This window comes from Sebastes umbrosus, chromosome 1, assembly GCF_015220745.1.
Source record: "Sebastes umbrosus isolate fSebUmb1 chromosome 1, fSebUmb1.pri, whole genome shotgun sequence".
Classification (NCBI taxonomy): Eukaryota; Metazoa; Chordata; class Actinopteri; order Perciformes; family Sebastidae; genus Sebastes; species Sebastes umbrosus.
The window spans coordinates 32,880,934-32,904,343 of NC_051269.1; the positions used below are offsets into that span (position 1 = coordinate 32,880,934).

Sequence of the window (23,410 nt, forward strand, 5' to 3'; positions counted from 1 at the left end):
AGTCCAATTTTATTCACAGTGGGTTATGTGCCAGAGTTTTTGCCGGGTGCAGTGGCTTTCTGGGGTCTCGGCTGGTTGCCTGGCAACCTCACGGTGATGACACCAACCCAGCCGGCTGAATTTGTTATCTTTGAAAGACCCAGGCCAAAGAACGTATATTGCCAAGAAGTGAAAGCCAATTGTTCGCTTCATTGCAACATCAGCAGCAAAGCTACGCTTCCGCCATTTAGGACTGAAAGCGACTACCAGACGCCAGTAAAACATCTGCCTAAAAAGCACACATGAGAGTGGTATCAATCTTCTCATCTCACTCTCTGCAAGAATGCAAATAAACATATTTCCCAGATTGTCAAACCATTCCTGTAATGCATAAAGGAATTTGTTTTGTTGTTGTTTTTCCTTTCCTGCACATTTGTAACTTCACTTTGTTATATCCCGGTCTTGAGTCTAAGTTGTGTTTTTCTTGTTTCCTTTTTTTCGTTATTTCCTGTCTTAATTAATACATTTATAGTCACCTTTATCTCTTGTTTCAGATACCTCACTTCCTGCCCTTGTGTGTTTCCCACCTGTGGGATTACCTATCCCGCCCTGATGAGTTTCACCTGTCCCTAATCACCCTTCCTCCCTTGTGTATTTAGTCTGTGTGCTCCCCTTAGTCTGTGCCAGTTCGTCTTTACTGTTATAGCGATCATTTTCCCAGTTTATTCCTACCCTGTTAATGACCTTGCTTCTGGATTTTTGACCATTTCCTGCTGGTGGTTGCTAGTGTATTCCTGAGACACTGAAATAACTGGTGAGAAATTGCTTTGTTCTCAGCATCAGTAGACTGTAGAGACCTTTGCTCTGAAGTTTATTTTCGAACATTTGGTCAATTTGTACAGAAACAGATGGGAAGAAATTCTGTGCTTCATTTCTAGCCTCCAGTCTGAAAACTCACTTTCAAAACAAAGTACCATAATAAGCTTTCATGACATTTTGTTGTTGTTTTTTATTCTGGTATCGGTTAAAAAATAGAAAATCGTCAGATTCAGCATTTTCATATAAAAATGTAACTTTCAAGTTATTTTTTTCCCCCTAACAACGCAGTCTGCTATGATTCTTCTGTGAAGATCAATCAATAATTGATTGTGTCTGGACATGATGGAGGAAAGATAGCATGTTGTTAGTACAATCAGGGGCCTTTTCCAAGCCATTAAGTGGAACTAATTAATTATGGCATGGAAATGCGTTAAAATGTCTCTCTCCCACTGAAGACAACATCCACTTTCAGAATGGAAAAGCCTGAAATGCAATTAGTTACATAATCATGGCAAAATAAGGTTGACTTGATTCAAACCACATTGTTCACATCGCATGTCCCCACTTCCCATTTCCATTCCTCAAAGCACCCGTAACACAGTATTTTGTTTTCAAAAGATATTTACCGTTCTCTTTGGCCGTACCATTTGCAGATGATTTTTCAGATTCATGAGGCCTGCTCATTTATGTAAAACACATGCACACACGCTGAAAAAATGACAATGGGGGAAAAAAGTGATTTCAGCATACAGATTACCAGGAACTCAATCAACAACTGTCTGGGGGACGGTAGGAATCCATTTCAACTTCTTGACCCGTTGGCTCCGTGTCTCTGTGACCACGCGACTCCGCTCTAATTGGACGACACAATGTCTGGGAGTTGTGAGGCTGGACAGAACTCACGGCAAATTACCGCTCACTTCCTGTTCAATCTGAGCGGGCACCCGAGCCGTCAGGGGAGCTGTTGGACTTTGAAAAGTGTTTGCTTAGCTTGGCATCTCCGGTAACCGTGACCCGCGTTGTAATGAAGAATAATTTAGCAGTTTGGAAAGTTCATTTTTGTGCATGCCTTATTTACAACAGCAACATCCAAATGGTGCGCGGAGCAGATCCAGTAATGTGAACGAGTAAAACTGAAATGGCACTTATGAGAGTTAGAGTCCTGAAATGGTTCAACAGAAAAAAAAACATTTAAAATATTAAATGTTCCTCTCTTTACATTAAATATATGCTATAATTGTGCAGCACTGTAAGTGCAATTAAGAGAAAAATGTTATTATTACAATAAGGGCTGTCAGATTTTCATTACACAACTATCCAAAAGAAGTCACAATAACGATATTATCGTAATATTTGAAAATATTAATAAAATAATAACAATGCTATCAGTCAGATTCATCTTTAACTTTGTTTATTGTGAATTTTGTCTTTTTTTTGGCAAATCAATTACACTCAAAATACGAGTGTAGGGAGGTGTAGAGAGAGTCTATAACCATAACTGTATGCATAAAATGATTTAAGAGGAGCTGGATTATCTACACAATATTAGTATATGTGTATTATTAACATGATATCAATATTTCATTTTTCAAATATCATGGTTATCGTCAATACACTCCAAATTACAATGCATTTTATTCATTTATTTATTTATTTTTAGTTAGGGGTGTATTGACAATAATCGTGATATTTAAAAAGTGAAATGTTGATATCATGCTAATAATACACATATGATATTGTCAATTATTGTCAATACACCCCCTAATTACAAGGCATTTGATTGATTTGTTTTTTGGTTGTTTTTTTTAGTTACACAGATAATAGGTGGGGAAATGAAACTGATATATTGTTGGTCTCTTGAAGCTAATTTGCCGCCTCCATCTCTGATTTGGCTTTTCAATTTGGGGTAAAACAGCTAAAAGAATGAATAAAACAGATTCAGGATTTAAAAAGAAGAAAACAAACTATGCACATGTGTATTTCTGTGCGTGATCATGACCGTGTATCGATGCTTATGAGGGTTTCAAACTGAAATTTAGAAATTTTTGAAATTCTACATTAAATTATACAAGGTAAGTTATAAGCTGCCAGTCTTTTATTGTGAAACCACACATAAGTGCATCATTTAAAGTAGGTAATGGACATGGTATAAAATGTACAGACGTATCTCTCAGTCTGTATTTTTGTTCTTGTGTCCGTGTCACCAGGTTGGCTCCAGCAGGCTCCGTGTCTCCGTGCTGCTGCCTGGTGAAAGCAGCGTCCAGTGGAGGAGGATTGGTAGTGACATCTGGCAGTTTGATAAAGTGGATTTGGTTTCTTAGGGGCAATTCCAGGCTACTCTCCCCGGGCGCCAGGCCTACTCTGGTTAGTATATGACTTACATGTGTAGGCTGCTGAGAGGGAGGACTGCCGTGTGTGTGTGTGAGGGAGAGAGTGTCAGTATGTACAGTATACAGTAAGCAGGTAGTGTGTGTGTGTGTTTGTGTGTGTGTGCGGTTTGGTATATTGAGCAGAGGGGAAGCGGTTAGTTCAAATGGAAAACAGCAGTCTCTCCACCATTTACATTAATGCAAGCCTTTCATCACCAGCTCCCCTAAAGCATGGCCTCTCTCCTTCTAATTTACTTTAAACACACACATTAGTCTCATCAATAAACGCTAATGGCTCTTTATGAAACAGAGGTCTATATCCCATTTTTCAAATGAGGGCCCTGTGTCCCTGCAGAGCCCGCGAGTCCGATCTAATCCATCGCCGAGATGGCTGATCTGTCCTTCCTTAACATCCTCTGCCACCGCTGCAAAGTGAAGACAACAAACAACATGCAGGCATGTCCAAATACAGAGGCCCGCGCTCGCTAACATGTAGCCGCTCACAACACATGGTACGTATAGACAGTAATAGCACTTCTTTAAGGCTAGTTCCTCTTGTCAACTTGCATAAAATGCAAAAAGGTTGGCTTTATTTTCTAAGAAACCGGAGTTTTAAAGTGCTCTTTCCATATTTTCCCATTGTATTAATATGATACATAAACAAAAGCCAAAGTTACCGTCATGACTGCTGACATGAAGCGGCTTTTTAGGTTTTTGTCTAAATGGATAAGAGGGCTTTTGTACCAGAGCCAGAAGAGCTAAGCAGATCATTTGGAAGATGAAAGCACTTCTGAAAACGATCTTTCAATGCAGCATTCAACAAAACAATATTTACAGAGAGGAATCTGTAGTCTCCGAGGAGCAGAGAGGAACGAAAATACTGGCACCAAAATAACAGCAACTGATTTAAATTGCAAAACATCCACAGGAATGTCTTTTTTTTTTGCCATATTTTGTTCTTTATGTGGCTTGAAAACTGAATGATCATCTCCGCATCTGTCCCGAGCAACTGATTTATGGACATGTTGTGGGTTCCGAGGTTTGCTTTAGGATCGGGCCACATGAAAGCCGAGGTGGAGGTCAATAGCGCGGGCCTACTGCGGCTATGAAAACATCATGGGTGTTTTTCTCGCCAGGGCTCACACGAACACGCTGGGCTGAGGGACAGACCACGCATTCTGCAGTGCCACCATCAAACGGAGAGTTCACCCAAAGATGTAAATAGGATTTTTCATCACCAGGCAATTTTCACGTGCACCTTAACGCAGAAATACAATCCACGGCATGACTGTGTGTCTTTCACACTGTGTACATGCTGAAGAGGCTGATCTTATATCTTATCAGTCATTGCATCTTTATCTCAACATTTTGTGGCTCTTCACCTGTTAATCAAATAATGACTGTAGTTGAAGAGTAAACATAAAAAAGTCCTGCATTTAAAGTTTTACTTAAGTGAAAATACAAAAGTATACAGAATGCCCTTTCAGAGTGTTATGTTATTATATATATATATTATAGCCTACCATTGGGTTATTATCACTGATGTATGAAAATGTATTTTTATGCAGCATACATAAATATTACACATTATACTTCATGCTGTGTTTTATTATTGCAATGTTAAAAATCATAATCTACAAAGTAACTAATATCTTTACCTGACCGTGTGTGCCTTTTAGTGCATGTGAGCGCACCTCACTGAATAGCTCACGGCACTGCTCTCATACGGTGGTTACAGCTGATAATGTCATCCTGACTGACGGCGTCGTCATGGAAGCGTATAGCGCCCACCCTCTGTTCCCCCTCCAGGTCAACACCGTTAGCTCCGTCAGCACTGTTGCCGTTGTTTTCACTGTTAGCGCCGCTCAGCCGTCGCCATGTTGAGAGCCATGCAGAGTCAATAGAAATGCTCCCAATCTCGCATTTAGTACCTTTAAAAGCTAGAGTTGGTAATCTTCTCTGAAAACATTTGTTGTTATATTTGTTGAAATGCTCTGACATAAAAAGGAGAGAGTCTTCCACAATCTGCTAGCTTGACAGCTGTGAGTACTAACAATAGCCATGTTTACGTTCATAATGATAATGGTGGGGGAGTTGCTTTGGAGGGAGACCTGAACAGACGGACTGTCTGTGTTGCTGACCTCTGGAGCTACTGCTGCTAGTTACTTTCATTTGAAAAGAGTTGGCAACACTGGGCTCGGTTTTTCGGTTGGATAATTTTTAAAATCTAGCGTACTCTTGCTAGTTTCTCAACATTACCAACCCTAGCTTTAAGGAAAAAGTAACAATATAGCCCTGCATTCAAACTCTAACTTAAAAGTACAGAAGTATTATCAGTTAAATGTAGGCTACTTAAAGAATCCAAAGTTAAAGTACTCCTGTTAGTGCAAAGTAACTACAGCTGTCAGATAAATGTAGTGCAGTAAAAAGAATATATTTCCACTGAAATGTATTGGAGTAAGAGTATAAAGTGGAATTAAGTGGAAATATTTAGTCCACTGTAAGGGAATCTACTGTATGTTCACTGAGTAGATATTCATCATGAGGGAGAAACATGAATCTGCAATTATGTTTACATTAGTGACTGACAATCAATCGTTAGTCTCTGTGAGAAATAAATAAATCAGCAAATACTTTAAAAGCACGATCACATTGTCAACTACAATATCTTTCAGGACATTAATCTGTTTAAATGTTTCAAGTAGACAAAGACTGCCACAAGGTTTAGGTTTGAAAAACAGCTTGGACATTATCAATGTCAAGCTATATTCACTTTAACTGCTCTGTGTTCATAGTGCGTAGCCAATCTGACCAGTAACACTGCCCATTCAAGATCGTACGCCTTCTCTATGTTTCCGTGCATAATGACAAAAATGTGTTGAATTTGGAGTTACCTTTGAAAAGACTCAAAAGTTTTAAGTTGAAAGAATGACACAATATAACTGACTGATAAGATATATGTAATAGTTACAGAGGAATGAACAGAGTTTACATCCTAGACAGTTTTTGAGTAAAGTCTTTAAGTAAAAATGTCTTTCATCTCCCGTCCTCTCCACTTTAAATTATATCTGTTTCACTCACTCCTCCATCTCTCTCAGTTCCTACCTCTCTCTGTCTCTCTGTCTCTTCTCAGGAGGGAAAGGATCCAGTCGGGCCTTACCTCACCCGTGGCATTGGAGGGGGAATTACAGGGCTTAGTTCTCTCAACTTGACCCCGCTCCTAATTACTTGTCGGATAAGTCTTTTGGCTCCTAGCGGAGTGTTGTCCTAACCTCCACTTGTCTGCTGTGTGTCCAAACATGGAGAAAGGAAAACACGCTCCAGTGTACCGGGGGGCTTAGCCTCAACGCCGCGTTCTCACAGAGCCAAACGCCCCACCGCATGCAGGCTCCCAGGGACCCACACAGGTTAGACTGCAGCTTACCTCTGTTTCTTCTACTACTGAGGATGAATGAGTGGTGGGAAAATGACTAAAGAGGATGGAGTTGAACTTATAAATGTAGCAATAAGGGTTTTCACCTCAGTTTCTTTGCTCCCACAGTTAAAAATTTCACCATATGTCCCTCTTTGAGGCAGAATAAAGAAGCAAAAACTGAAGCACCATTCTCCTTTTAAAAAAACAGCGAGAGGCAGCAGTAAGTGGAGGCAACCTGCAGCGAATTTGTCTTCGTCAGACCATATTGTCTCAGACATTTCAAAACCTTCTTTGGCAGCCTCCCCTGTAATCAAGGCCCCTTCAAAGACAATGATCAGTGCAACAACTTAGTGTGTAATAGACGCTAATGATGGATAATAACACTGGTACACAGAGAGAGAACGAGACGACTCATCACGATCGGCTCTTTTAAGCGTTTCTGATGTGACTTTACACTCGGCAGGAACGTGTTACGTTTTGTTCTTTTATAAGAGTCATTTATATCAGGGATGGTTGACTGAGAGACACTTTTAATTCCTCCTCTCTGCAGTGAGTCACACAGCGCTTTCTACTTGAATTAGCACACTAACAAGCAACATTCATGATTAAATAAAGATGAGAATCATTTTTTTTACTAAAAGAGAAAGTTAATGTCCAACATCCTCTTTGTTTGGTTACTGATCATATCTCCTCAACTCATCCCTCCGCCCTCTGCTCTAACCCTGGGAAAGCGCCCTCTGAGATTACCAAACTTTAAATCATAACTCGAAACAGGGATTATCGAGCTCAGAGATTAGCTTTTAAATGAGAGCTCCCCAAACATTTTAAGGTATGTCATCAGTTCCTTCTAAATTACAGAGCGATAAGGAACTCCGGTGGAAGAGGGCAATCCTCCAGGGACCGAATAAGTTAAAGGAGGGGAGTTTATTCCATTATTGTCTAATAGCTTCCATAACCATCACCCTTTACCCCCAATAAAGTCTCATTGGCCTGAGGATTGAGTCTGGATTACATGGTAGCTCTGTTAATAATGTCAAACACATGAAGAGACCTGACCCCGAAACTCACCCATCACCACGGCGGGCAGGAGGTTAGCCTTTTCACCCAACGGAGAGTGTACTGTGATAATGTGGGAATATAAATAGCATAAGGATGTGAAAAAAAAAAAAGTATGATGTGTCAATAATATGTCATGCACAGGGTGTGAAACAGGTATTTACGATGTGTTATATCAGAGCGTAATTTGCGGTTTTGAGAGGAGCCGTTAAAACAGAGACAAGACATAAAGAAAGAACAGCCTCTGCCTTTTCTTGTGCGTGTGTTTCGTGTGTGTGTGTGTGTGTGTGTGTGTGTGTGTGTGTGTGTGTGTGTGCGCGCGCATACCTCAGTTCGTAGGCTGCAGCACTGTACGGCTTCCTCCCCCCCCTTCCTCCCCGGGGCTGCACTGAGAGGCTGGTGCCAGAGAGTCTCACCTAGTCAGGTTAGCCTGGGAACATACTCATACTACAGGCATTTCTTACACTCACACACACACCTGCACACACACACACACACACACACACATATGCATGTCTGCATGCACACAGCGCTTCCCACATCATAAGCTAATGAGCCATTATATTGTCATTAGTGTTTTATTTGCACCACCCTGTCTCTCAACAATCTGTCACACAGTTCACATGGCGATGACTCAGAAACTAAACAGTTGTTGCGGATTTGAGTGTGTGTGTTTCCACTCTGATGTGCACACACACTTCCGTGCAGGTCTTCATGCTGCACGTGTATTGTCATGTTTTTTTTCTGTGTGATTGAGTGCTTTTTATTCCGTTCATGTTCTCGACATCTAATCCATTTCCATTTGTCAAAAACAGACAAAATGTGAATCCATCACGACGTCCACTGTGACTCCAGCTTCATGATGATGATGATGATGATGATGATGATGATGATGTTCCCCGCGGGGGCCTCAGGAGCCACACATGATGTAAGTAGACTTGAAATTTGTTTGGGGATAACGTCTACTGTGTAGAGCGTGTGTTTATGTGCATAGCACGTCATTATCTTCGCATCTTGATTAGATTTCCCAACGCGTTCTCATGTTTGTACACCTAAATAAGAGAATAGGATGGCAGGACCACCCAAACAGAGCAATCACACATGTAGAAGAAGAGAAGGGATGCTCATTATGTGGCAGACAGTATGACGCTCTTTTCTTTTTGCGTGGTCTCTTCATTTGCACCGAGAAGATCTAGAATATGATGAATGGCTGTAAATACAGTAAAGGTTTGATGATTTGGCAGTAACTTCAGGCATCCTATTTGTCTCACAAGCTGAGTAATGTGATTTGTCTTCTCACACAAGAGTTCAAAATGATTCGAACATCTGTCAACATCATTAATTTAACACGACGCCGCCTCTGTTTGCCTCCAAACAATCCCACACTTTTAAGGTGTGACTTTAGGAGTTAATACTTGTCAAAACAAACAAATGAAACCACAACTTGGAGCAGAGTGATTATGAGAGAGGAGGGGAGGGGAGGAGGGCGCAGAGAGCCGGGCTCACGGCGAGCAGACGGGCTCTCCCCAGCGTTCGCTCTGAGGAATGCAGCCTCTCTGCACACTGCTGACAACAGCACTCAGTATAAGCTTGATTCCTCCCGCACGCCAAGACACACATCAGTGTTCATTTTTGTTGAGATTGATTTAATCTAAGCGCCAACTTTACACGCAAGAATAACCAGTTAGCTGATATGATGAGAACAGCCACACCAGCATGCAGTGATGATTTATATGGAGCATTTAAAGAGCCGGCAAACATGGTATTAACTTGCTGAAAAAGGTTGCTCAACATTTTGAAGCATGCCTCATAAAAACTACAGCGTGTATGAGTTCCCATCGCCCCTTGGCACGGATACGCCAAAGTCCTCTGCTGGGATCCCGTTTCAACATTCAGACTGAGCTACATTAACCACTAATATATCTATAAAACCCTCTAAGGCCTAAAATAGATGAGATTTACATTTCTTTTGTGTCGTTTTTCATATAAAAACTGCTGTGATTTCTTTTCATAGCATAATTCAACTCAAATACAAAACTGTGTAAAACGTTGGTCCGTAGAACTGAATGATTGTTGAAATGAACATTTATTTGTAATAACTGTCACTGTCCCAGAGCTGAGTTCAAGTTTTAGTTTTATTTGTCATGTGCAGGTTAACACAGGGTCAACAGTGCAATAAAAAGTGTATAGGATGAGAGAACGGGTCAGCTCAGCACTAAAAGCAATATATAAGATTATATAAAATCTAGGGCTGTCAATCGATTAAAATATTAAATCGTGATTAATCGCAAATTAAAGCTTGTATCTGTTCAAAATGTATCTTAAAGGGAGTATTTAATACTCTTATCAACATTGGAGTGGACAAATATGCTTTCTTTATGCAAATGTATGTATATAAGTATTATTGGAAAACAATTAACAACACAAAATAAGGACAGATATTGTCCAGAAACCCTCACAGGTACTGCATTTAGCATTAAAAATATGCTCAAATCATAACATGGCAAACTGCAGCCCAACAGGCAACAACAGCTGTCAGTGTGTCAGTGTGCTGACTTGACTATGACTTGCCCAAAACTGCATGTGATTATCATAAAGTGGGCATGTCTGTAAAGGGGAGACTCGTGGGTACCCAAAGAACCCATTTTCATTCACATGTCTTGAGGTCAGAGGTCAAGGGACCCCTTTGAAAATGGCCATGACAGTTTTTACTCGCCAAAATCTAAGTTTGGAGCGTTATTTGACATCCTTTGCAACAAGCTAGTATGACATGGTTGGTACCAATGGATTCCTTGATTTTCTAGTTTCATTTGATAGCAGTATCTTCACTTTAGCTTTAAAACTCCTACAACCTCCGAAAGATCGATTGTGTTAATGTGTTATAGAAATTAATGGTGTTAAAACAAATCAACTTCGACAGCCCTGATATCTATAAAACCTTCTAAGGCATTAAAAAGATGATATTTAGATTTGTTTGTGTCATTTTTTATATCTGTATAAAAACTGCAGTGATTTTGTTTCGTGGTATAATAACATTGGTTCTGAGAATTGAATGATAATTACTGTCTCTGTCACAGAGCCGAGATAAATCCTGGCATGATTTTGGTTTTTGTGTGGCGTTACATGCGGCTAATCCTCCCGAGTTGTCAGGGAGTGACTCAGCATTGATTAAGCAACAAAGTAATAATGCTCCTTTCGTGCCGACAGGCCACTTTCTCTGCTCACGATGCTTTTATTTCCTCTAAACCTTTGTCCTGCCCTCTCAAATCCACATAAGATATTACTCAGTGTTTCTTTTGTGACAATACTAAAGCAATAATTACAAGACCAACGCAGCACTTTTCGTCATTAAAGTGCGGCTGTGATGAATGCGCCGAATTGGAGTTCAGCCTTTAATTACCTTTGAGTGATTACTCTCCTCGAACAAAGCACACTGTTGCTGTTAAGGAGGGCATAATTAAATAGCAATTCTAATTACAAAAAGCAGCGCGTGTGATTGTGTTTTGCCCTCTTGAAAAGGTTCATTGGGGAGAGTCAGCGTGTATAACAAATCCCAGGAAGCATTTATGAACACAGTATATATTTAGCTCCATTCAAAGCAGGCCCGGCTCTCACAGCTTGCACCCCGGTGAGTCAGAGTTTCAACATCACCTGAAGAAAACTTGGCACGGTGACTCAGCAAAGCGATGGAAAATTAAAAGGCCAGTTAGTGCCTATGGGTGAGAAACAATTATGGGTTTGTGTTCATTACAATGGTGTACAAAGGGAATGAAAATTCCTAAGCTAAGTGTTTTACCATCAAAATGCCAAGAGTGAAATGAATGTAATTAAGCCCACAAATACCTCCGGCTTTTGTAACAAAGCTGTTTTACTGCCTTTAGCAGCATGTGAGTGCTTTGCTTAACACTAAGTGGTCGATACAAGAGCTTTTGGCTGGGAATGACTCTGGAATCATTCATGCACAATACAACATGTCATTGTATCGTGTTACATATTTGTTTACCAGCCCAGAGATATTGATGATTTAATGATTTTAAGTCTCCATAAACAGAAGATTTGTGATCACGCAGCTCTTCCATTAAACAACAGTGTCACAGTTTCCTTCATCATGTCTTTTGCTCTGAACAGAATATTAGAAAAACAGCCATGTTAATAACTAAATGTAGAGTTGCTCATATTATTGATATGGAGACGATGCAGAAAATAATAAATTAAGAATAAAGAAATAAAATAAATAAAGAATACATTTTAAAAAAGAGATTTTTAAGCTTTGACTAAATTGAAATATCATGTAAAAACTCAGTATCAGAAGCGCACTCACAACCAGGAGGCCAAGACCATCACTGAGTACTTAAAGGGGACCTAGTATGCTTTTGTGCTTTTTCCCTTTCCTTTAGTGTGTTATATTGTTTTTATTTGCATGTAAAAGGTCTGCAAAGTTACAAAACCGTCAAAGGGAGTTACTCACCCCAACAGAAACACTGCTCCTGAACTGCCGGAAACGCCTTACTTGAAGTCCCGCCTTTTCTTCCGTAACGTGGTGATGTCACCAAGCAATACATTTGCATAATGGCTAGTTTGGCACACCCTCAAACAAAGCTTGAGAGTCTGTAACCATAACGGAAGATAATAAATAACATACATTAACCTTTTCTAATCAACAGAAATAATAATGTGCTGAAACAGGCTTAGTAAACTAGCTTTAAAAAAGTATCAAAATAGATGCTGCAGAACCGGAGATATCTTGTTTTTTACTCCATGAATTCTTCTTCCTTCTCAAAACCTGCCGCCTACATTACTCACAATGCAACTCAGATGTGTTGTGCTAGTTGCAGTTAATGCAGCAGATTGTTTTCATTTTTAAACTTGTGGTCTTAAGACCCAACCGACGCTGACTCAGCTGACATCACTTGAGGCAAATTATCAGACTTTACGCAACTCCCTCTGGAGCCACAAAAGGCTTTATACAACTTTTCCCACAATACAACTCAAGTGTCTCTTCTGTCAGGGAATGAACAAGGGCCCTATAAACGGTCAGATATTATATAATACATATTTATAGAGGTGCATTAATATTCTCCCAAAGAAAAAAACTTTTAAAGCTGAAAAGGACTTCTGAATAACTTCAGAAATCCGAGACACCAGATTGTGACCCACGATAACGGAAGCTTTTTTTAATGTTCCCGAACAGTTGTTGCAGTATAAACATCATATGTTTGCACTGACTATGTTACACACACAGTTTGTTATGTCTGCTGGATATCAGGAGGTTACAATGAAAATAACGTGCTAGCGCCTACCATCCGTATCCCCCGCAGGATATTTGGACACAGTTTAAACTTTGCTGTTTAGGCCTCAGCACTCGTGTGAAAACAGCAACTGAATTTATGAAACAGTGAATGAAAATCTCAAGTAGCAGCGTGTGTGTTTGGGTGTGTGTAAGGCCCTTTTGTTTAGCGTGGGTGTGTGCTTGTTTGTGAAAATTACTGGGCATTTTGTATTTCCCTGACATGGAGTATTAATAAGCAGATGTCAGTAACGGTGAGGGGAAACCACTTGTGAGTTTAATAGGAACAACAGAAATCTCTGAGGCTATGAGCCTATTAGACGCAGCATGTTTTATTTCATGTGGACTTAATTCTATCAAACCCCACACTCAAGCATGCCCTCATATCTGAGCTCTACATTTTCCCTCAATTGGAAACATCTTCATTGAGATACATAAACATTTTAAAGGCCTATTTCGCCCCGACATTGGGGTCCATGCCTGAGATCTGATTTTCCTCTCTTTGATGTTACATTCATATTCTTCCTCCTCGCCGGCAACATGTGTCCCTCGTTACATCACGTCATGCCAACGAACAATCAGTTAGTCAAAACACATCTCGGGGCTCTGAGAGACGGGATGAGAAGAGCTAGCGAGGGGAAGAATGGCTAGAAACAGAAGGGACTGTCAGGAGGGTTATTAAAGCAGTAACAGATAGCCGCTCTCAGCGTCGCACGGCCAGCGGCTCCAGGGCCTCGCCCCTAGCACCTTCTCCTTGATGTTAGCACCGGGCCGCTCTGGGACCAGATCATTGAGTGACAGCTTCAATAAGGCTAATTACAGTGGGCTGCAGGGCCCAGTTATGTTGTCTGGCGACTCCACCCACTGTGGAGCCAGAGCGACTGTGTTAACTATGGTGTTAGACCAAGGTAGGCATCAGTCAGCCACCGCCGGACCTCACAGCAGTAAACACACACACACACACACACACACACATTCAGGCACAGAGGAATACACACTCTTCCTCATCACACATGAAAACACACTTTTAATAAAACAGACAAAAGGTGACCCTTGAAACACTTGATGACCTGAGTGTCCGGAGAATAATGATGAATAATAATGTGGGTTATGATACCATCAGCAGTAGTGGAATATAACTTAAAGTTATAAAGTTCGGTGCTTGAGTACAAATATACTTGCACTTTGCTTGAGTATTTCCAATTCAGAGGGAAATATTGTACTTTTTACTCAACAGCTTTAGTTACCAGTTACATTAAATATTAAGATTCAACCGTCATGACTAGAAGGTAAGACGCAAATTGCGAAACTCTCGAAAGATGGTTTAGATTCAGGCTGGTTTCACACTGTTCGTAGCTATACCTACGAAAAGTAATGCACTGTAATTTGTGTATATCCTACAAAATCAATTGTGTGTAATTAACGTAATTAGAACCAGGAAATATAAATAAACGCCATACAGGGGGGAGATCGGGGTGGATGGGTGGGTCAAAAAATACCGGAGTTTCGCCCAGGAGACCGACGTTTGTGTCCTGTGTGAAATTAGAAGTCAGAGTTGGTTTATCTCTCACGTGACTGACATACTTAAGTAACGCCACTTCCGTAGTTATTTTAAGCCAAACCACGATCTCTTCCTTAACCTGAGTAGTTTTCTTGCCTAAACCTAAGGAAGTTGTTTCCTGTGAAGACAGAAGTTTATTTTGAAAAGACTGTATGCATGTAACGAGGGGAAGTTGACACATGGTGCTGGACATTTGTGGGAAAATCAACCAAAACGGAGGATTAACTTTTTTGTAAGATATCATACGGACCGTGTGTGAGAATACGCTGTAAGGTTAGGCATTGACCTTGAATAGTTAAGGTTAGGCATTGACATCGAATAGTTAAGGTTAGGCATTGACCTTGAATAGTTAAGGTTATGCAATGACCTTGAATAGTTAAGGTTAAGCATTGACCTTGAATGGTTAAGGTCAGGCATTGACCTTGAATGGTATAGGTTGTTGGGCAGTGAGTGTCGTGAGAGCTTTTTGCAAGTTTTTGCACATTTTCGCAATTTGCAGGTTACCTTTTAGACATGACCAGATTCAACACGCAAGACTACAGAAGCCCTAAACGGACAAGATTCCAACATTTTTTAATACTCTCATCTCAAGATCACGAGTTAAGTATGTCATTAACTCGAGAAAACAAGCTTCGTTATCTCAAGATAAGAAGATAATTAACTTGTAATCCTAAAAAAACTAAAAGGTTGCTTTTACTGGACTCCTGATGATGACCTTGTCTCGATTGATTTAATTATGACGGCTCAATATAACGCTCATTAAGTATGTGGCTGTGTGAAACAGCACCTCTGCTCTTTTCCTGTGAATATTAAGGATTTATTTCATTAAAGTGAATACATTATTTATGATTTTAACAGAGGTGGTGCACCTCTGCAATAAAACACTGTGGGAAATCCTGGATAAAACTCTGCTGCATTGAGGGAGAGTCAAACAGCTTTAGCTTGACGTTGGTATAGCAGTCGTTTTGCATGATCAGTGTGTGTTAAACACGCCAAAGTAAAGACTAAAGACTATCACAATGTTTACATATATACTGCATCCGAATGTCTTGGCTTTGGCATGTTTACGGTATGTTTACAGCCATGTCCCGTTGCTGTATTCAGACTTATCGCTGATTTGCCATGCTACGACTTAGATATAACATTTTCTCGGATATGTTGTGACATTTTTAGGAGACAGAAAAAAACCTCTTTGGCTTTCCATATAGCCAGCAGCCAAACTGCTTCGCTTCCCATCAATTATAAATCAGGTGCCGTCTTGCCTGTTTATATGAAAACTGGAAATTATGCTTAATTAGAATTCTGCTTAATGACAGTCATTATGGTATATTGTAATTCATTATGGTGTATCGTAATTATTGGTTGGTCGTCACAATAACCGCACCAGCATGATGTTTCATTTATCATTACAAGGAGTTTTAGTTTAATCAAGAACATGATGTTTTTCTGGTGCCGCGGTCGGACCACCTGAACTCCGTAGAGAGGATTTCAAAAGTTTTTTAAATGACATTCGGTCATACACAAAGCTGCAACCATCCATGAAAGTATTTCGTCAAGCTAACCGGGGATGCTATGTGACACATCAGCAGTGAAGACGTCAGTCAGCCAACCTGGCAACCGCCAGCAGTCCAGTGATGTTTGTGAAGTGGGCAGGCCGGTGTGGGAGGCTCATTCCACACTGGTGCCAGGACTGTTTAGAGGCCTGTTGTGTCTGGACTCTCTCGGGTCACTTTAATATCAGCCCAAGGCCTTGAATCGGCCCCCATGTCGCTCCAGCGATTACAGGAGGATCCCTCTCATCTGTCTTCCTCCCTCACTCTGCTGCTCTTCCTCACTTTGCGTTCTGTTCCTCCCTCATTTCAACATTAAACATAACTGATGCCGAACAAAAAGACACAAGATTCTGCGCATAATCCGATTTACTACGCCTCCAAACCGCTGCGTCTCTGCCGTTCCACTTCTCTTGAGTGAGAACTGTTAACCCCCCGAGTCCATGATCGACCTTTTCAACCATCTCTCTCTTAACCCAGTGTTTACTCTATCGTTGATCTGCCAGTAAACCGAGTTCCTGTCTGTGTATTTGTGTTTAAGCGTATACAAGTCATCCCCGTGAGCTCGCGTGTATACAATAATGCTTTCAGGGGATTGGGCCCTGCGTTGGGCCTTTTAACTCCAGTCAGCGCTGCATCCTGATATCCCGGTGTGACTGGTTTGAGGGGGTAATTCACTCCACCAGAAACATAGGCTTTTAGAGGTTCCACATGTGCCTTGGCACCAGACAGAAGAGAGGCCCGTAGGTTTCATTAATTGTGGTAACATTCCTGTAGCGTTGTCAGGCAGTTTTATTAGTATTAGCTTTACCCGCAGGCTGTCATTATGCCTCATTTAGAGCCCGAACCCTTCCCATGGCTGTCAGGTCTTAACTGTCTGAGAATATTGTTAACCACTAACAACTTAATCATTAAATTAATAACGGCAGTTTAATGCTGCAGACTAATTGATCCAATCAGGCAATCTTAAAACACATCCCTTAACATATCATAGTGAAATTAATTTCAGATTTATAAAAATGTTTCTTATCCCAAATACCTACAAAAAGTTGATTCCCAAATAGGAAAGAATTTAAAATCACCTCACTGTTTTAGGGTTTTTATTTATTTATTTATTTAGGGTTTTTGACAATTACCACAAATTGCAAATGAGGATTTAAAAACAAATTATGTGTACCTAATATGCTTATTTACAGAGATTGGAGTGACAGGATTATTTGCAGGTTTCCCTTGTCAAACATCCCAGAAGAAATGTCAAATGCTCCTTTAATCCCGGCAGCTCACTGGGTGGATTCATCGGAGCAATCATCCTAATAACAGTAAATCCACAATAATTGACATGTCAAAATTACTCGCAAAAATTGACTTTTTTTTTCCCTCCTTTGACACAGAACCTTTAAACAGGCCGAAATGATCCAGCAGGTTGAAAATGAGAAGCAGATTGATAGTTCCAGCAGGCATTAACCCCACCTCTGGTTTGATCTCCTCGGGTCAGGCCCGGCTACCGAAACAGTCGCGCTTCTGACTGGTTTGATCCAAGCCTGTTGACAAGGTCAGCTGTAACCGGCTGAGAGGTTGTCATGACTGACTGCAAAGCGCTCCTGGCTCATCGGTGCAATCATTTGTCAGCATGTTGTGTTGCTCAGGCGCGAGGCTTGGTTGAAAACAGGCCAAAAAAATCATTGAAAATGACATTTGATAGTCTTCTGTTGGCAAACAGCATTTTTATAATCCTCACAAATTGTTTTTGGACATATTAGAAGTGGTTTAAGCATTTTAATTTATTGTTAAATAAAAAAAATACTTTTACTTTAAAAATAAAATATGCAGTACTTTCATTTATTTTCTGATTTCTGAGATTCGACTTCTAGCCGACACCATGTGACTTATTCGAGCAGAGAAACGTGACTAGTTAGTGGTGCTTATTGTGTTCGTCTGGACATGATTTGTTAGCACCAATAAAAGCGGGCAGGAATTGTTTGTTTTTAATGACCATGTTATCCACCATGCAAGCATGAAATTTTATGTCTTTTTTCCACTGAGACCTCCAAAATCACCTCAGGATGAGATAATGAAACTGAAAATTACACTTTATTAGAAATAGATTTTGTTGTTTTAGTGTTTGAGCGAATGTTTGACTTTGATCAAGTGTGTTTACGTGCTCCTTGCATGCGAGCACATGCATGATCTGTTTGTTTGTTTGTTTATGTGAGATTTACAGCCACTTTGAGAAGAAAACTCATGAAATCTTGACATCATTATGACTTGGTCAGAGGACGGCAAACTGCATGTACACATCATGCTGCTGTAAGTGGCTGCTAATTCACATTTTACCACTGTGTATATGTGTGTATGTGTGTGTGTGTGTGTGTGAGAGAGAGAGAGCTCTCTGCTCGCCTGGTGGTTTGCCGTCTCTCCGCATGGAGCTGAGATGTGAGGAGTGAACGAGGAGCTCTGCTGCCATCCCACACTGCAGATCAAACACACACCAGGCGGCGCGAGGACGACAAACAGTCAAAACAGAACCTGATCTCGGGGGCAATTACCAGTGTTTGCTTAATCTTTGGAACGTGCTGTCGAAAACCAGGGTCAATGACGCTGCTTGACTCTCCCTTTTTAGCCGGGGCGAGAATAGGGATTATTACTCATTAGGGCTTCACAGTTCTGTGTTTGGAGATGTGGGGGTGGAGGGGGGATCTCAAGGCATGATTACCCCCATCAAACACACAGGAGAAATAAGAGTGGGTTAACTTGAGTGTATGCGTACCCTTACCAAAAAGAAGTTTATTCAAGTGTGGTATTAGTATACTTCTTTAAAACTTGAAATAAGAGAGTATACTTTCAGTTTACTATTCAGATATATACTTAACAAAAGTATACTTGGCTCATACTGACAAGTATACAGAAAAGTCTAAGTATACTTGGCTCATACTGACAAGTATACAGAAAAGTGTAAGTATACTTGGCTTATACTGACAAGTATACAGAAAAGTCTAAGTATACTTGCCTTATATGCCTATACTTATACTTAATCTTTTGATTGAGATATACTTAAGAAAAGTATGATTAAGTATTCTTGCCATATAGGCCTACAGAAAAGTATACTTGGCTTGTAGTTGTGCTTATTTTTTGATAGAGTAGCCTATTAAAGTGTGAGAAGGACAAAAAAGAAAAGAAAAGGGGGTAGAAAAGGACAGCATATTGGTTTAAATGGACAACAATTAAATCACATACATGGTTCAGTTACTTTTCAGGGCTTGTGTTGGTGACTAAGTTGTGACACTGACACTGTTTCACCCTTTTTCGTCGTTAACCCGCTGGCGGTACTCTCCCAACGATTCTGTTACCTGCTCAGCATCAATTAAAGCTATTTGAAACCTCAACCACCCACAGGCTCCAGCACCATACAATTAAGGTGGCGTGAGACCTGGGTTTGCTTCTCACTAATTTCACACCACGTTTAGATGACAGCCTCAAGGTTCCCCTTGGGAGTTGTGTGAACGCCTTTATTGGATAGGTGAGGATTTATAATTACCCGAAGAAGTAATTGCAACTAATTCCACCCAGCCTTCAGGATATTACAAGGTAGGTATTTAGCTGAAAGCTGCGGCGTTCAGTCTCTGTTTGCTTTTAAAGAGGTGTGAATACAGGAAAGTTGGAACAAAGTGTCGTTGAAATCATGTTTAAAAGAATGACAAGCAATAAGTTATGTGGATGTCAGCCTTGGAGAATGGAATTACTGTAACAATAGATGTTTTTCATGATATCATCTGCAATTATATCCATTAATCCTTCAGGCTGTTATAGCAAAATCACTTTATTTGAGGGCAGAAACTGAAGTGAGAGCACAAAAAATGCTCACAACAACTCACCATTGCAGGAAAACTGTGTGCACACAGCCACGACAAGCAGGGATAATAATTCAGGCCATGAATCTAACGGCCAGACCAAAGTCCACATAATCACAACAGACCACGTATATGTGATTGTTTGGTTGAATTATCTTCTCTGTTTATGCCAGTAACATATCTAGTTATTTTACTACAAACATAAAGGTATTCTTAAATGGATATTCATAGATAGATATTGTTATTATCCTACCATGTCCCTTGCTCGCATTTAGCTGCACTTTCATACGGGACTTTTCTCTTACTCTCATTCTCTCTTTCACCTGTGCCGTCCATTTTTCCAACACAATGCTGGACCATGCACACTCCATGCTCACTAAAAGTTGTGTTGACATGTACGTACAAGCGTGCAACCAATCGTGTGTGATGACCGGCAGAGGTCGTACCATCAGGTTAAAAGCAAGTTGGCTGGGCCACTGGGATTTCTTCGGCGTGGATCAGAGTTGAACAAAGAAGTCGGTCTATGAACTGTCAGCCCACTCGTATAATAGTCACAACATTTTATATATTGAATCGTGTACACAAATTTCACATTTTTCTGTGATGGTCAGCACAAAATCAATTTGTATGTAATCCACGTAATTGTCAACCAGGAAGTATAAAGAGCACCGAACACTACGTAGGCAGGTGGTTGGTGTGGATGGGTGTGATAAATATCACAGGACTTTTACCCAGGAGGCCGGTGTTTGTGTCCTGTGTGAAACCACCAATCAAAGTTGATTTATTTGTCATGTTACTTCCATACTAAAAGCTTCAGTAGGCAGTATATTTTTGGCATCACTGGGCAAAAATTCCATAACAACCTTTCAGCATATTGTTATTCAAGTGTTCTGAGAGATAACTAGACTTCTGCACCTCCTCATGGCTCTGTTTTCAGGCTTTAAAAAATCTATCCTGTGACGGGAGACTTTGACCAATCACAGGTCATTTCATTGAGACAGCGTTCTTATTGGCTGTGCTCCGGTCATGTGACCGGAACTTGGCGTTCCTTCAACAGATTTTACAATGGCGGCTGCGTCACAAACTTTCTCATTTTACAGCTAAACCGTACACTACAAGATGTTTCTGAAAACATCTGAGGCGAGAAATAGGCATTAACGTAACATAATATTGATTCATATTTGATCAGCGCTGTCTAGTTTGACCGTTTGGTCGGAGTTCGCGAGTGATTGACAGCCGGCTCTCATTGACGGCAGCTGGACAGCAGACCTCAGATCAGCTCTTACTGCTTGTTTTCCTCCGGTCTGTGAAATCTTGCAGATGCCGTTAGGAGCAACGGAGGCCACAGAGGCACATTACTTTTTTTTCAGGTTACCTGTCTCATGCACTACTGTCACGATAGAGCAACCGTTTTATAAAAATAACTTTTTTAATCATATTTGCTCCAATCTCGCCTACTCAGCTTTAAGTTACGCCACCTCCGGTGTTATTTCAACCCAAACTGCCATCGTTTCCTAAACCTAACTAAGTAGTTTTATTTTGAAAAGACTGCAATGGAAATTGACACGCACGTCACGTGTTGCTGGGCATTCGTAGGAAAACGCACAAAAAAATACAATATATGTTTTAAGTTGTACTGAGCATCACGAGAAAAAAAAGGGAAATTTGTGTCTATTTTTACAAATCAAATAAATTAAATTGTATGACTATTTCACAAACTGCCATGAGACCGTGTTGGAACTGTAATGATGTTTTAAAACTGACAGTTTGGGTAATTATCTGACTGTTTACCTTCATTTTCAGTTTGTCTAGCCTGGGTGGGGCTTCATTTACAACCTGTCTTTTAGGGATGTCACTGCACTCCCTGACCTCAGCAATTAAGTTGGTGAGTACAAATTTATTATTAGCTACCAACAGGAATGATGGTTAAATCAACGAAAAATGAGAACCAAGTAGTAGCTAGCTGCTTATCCACTAGCTTCTTACTAATGGAATCTCTCATTGTGCTTTTATTCATCTAAATTAAACATGGTCCCGGGGTTTATTATCCTATTCCAGCATCTTCTAGCACTTGCTCCTATAAGATTACATCTTTCATGATTTTAACAAATTTAAACAATGATAATTTCTTTGCATGCAAAAGACTACAGCTCCCATGAACATCTACCAACACAGCAGCACACCCACTTGTATTTCTTCCATATCCATGATATGCTCTGCTGTATAAAACGTCTACACAGCTCTAGCCACATGCAGCCACTCTTCTCGCCCTTGGACTCGCCACTTCTGTTGAGCTGGTAAAATTGAACACATGTTGGGCTGGGACTTATGGGAATTGGTGTTTCTTTGAGGGCCACCAAAAAGTTCAAAAGTTACCATTGTTATGTGGATATATGGAGTAAACCACACAACATACTGCTGAGAATGTTTATATCCCTGGGATTGTTAGTAATTTGCATTAGGACAAATGTGATTGAGGTTTTTCTTATTTTGGAACAGAACACAGTAGTTCGGTTTCACTTTGGCTTTCTATGAACTTATTTTATACCTTCAGGAAATGTTTTCACTGTTCCTCCTTCCTCCTGTATAGGAACTCTGTCTCTCTCTCTCTCACACACACACACACACACAAACATCTTGTGGTCATGTAGTGACTAACCCGGGGGATGAGAAGAGGTTTCATGCTGACAGGATGTCAGTGCTCAGTGGGAGATGGCTAACTAGTGGGAGCATCAAAGAACGGCTAAATCAGCTCCCTTCCACCGCAGCGCAGCCGCCGCATTCCTCCAAGGTGCAGATATGAAAGGGAGTATGCCCTTTGTAGGCACGCCAACGAAATTTATGTCCAACCTCAGATAAGATTGGAGTGTCTCTGGCTGAAAATAGTAGTAGTAGATGAGTAACTTTTTCAGTTTTATTCCTGATTTTCTCCTACTTATAATTCTCAGATACATTTTGCACATACATGTATCTCTTCTTAACAATGCTGTGAGTAACAGTGCAGCTGTCTTCACTTTGTAGTTTACTGTTGGCTCTTTTCATTGCTTTGGCAGCAGTAACACGGTAACCACCATCCTTAAGAAAATCTCATATACCACTCAGCACACACGCTGAGGGGCCCTGTGCATGTACGCAGGCTTCCACCAGAGTGGAGCGGTAAAAGTTGTTGCGGAAAGGAAAAGGGGGAATATAATGAGACATTTATTTGGTGACAGCTTCGCTCACTGCGCCTCTGTTTCGCACTCGTATAAAGAGACGCCATAAATGACAAAATGGAAGTCGTGAACGTGGACAGTGCTTTGATTTTAGAGGCAGTAACTCTCACACTGAGCTCTATGTGGGGTGGATGTATTTAAGGAAATGTTTTTTATTCTAAAAAAAAGAAAAAATGGATAAATGCGTTTGTTTGCCCTCATTCATGTGACTTTTACAACTCTCCCTCCCTTTTCTGACACAGAGTTAACTGTAGGCGAGTAAACATTTACTTTATTTCATCCAAAGTGGGTTTTTCCCTTCTGCGCTTCAT

At 40.5% G+C, this 23,410-nt stretch overlaps 2 long non-coding RNA genes across 2 annotated transcripts; both read left to right on the forward strand.

Annotated features, from left to right (window-relative positions):
* Window positions 1-661: 661 nt before the first annotated feature.
* On the forward strand, window positions 662-7,312 carry LOC119497058. The gene is made up of 4 exons (XR_005208864.1): window positions 662-793; window positions 3,006-3,162; window positions 3,523-3,679; window positions 6,301-7,312. It is a non-coding gene; the product is annotated as an uncharacterized LOC119497058 (long non-coding RNA).
* A 611-nt stretch (window positions 7,313-7,923) lies between these two features.
* On the forward strand, window positions 7,924-17,766 carry LOC119496888. Its single transcript, XR_005208837.1, has 3 exons — window positions 7,924-8,062; window positions 8,454-8,566; window positions 17,428-17,766. It is a non-coding gene; the product is annotated as an uncharacterized LOC119496888 (long non-coding RNA).
* The last annotated feature ends 5,644 nt before the right edge of the window (window positions 17,767-23,410 follow it).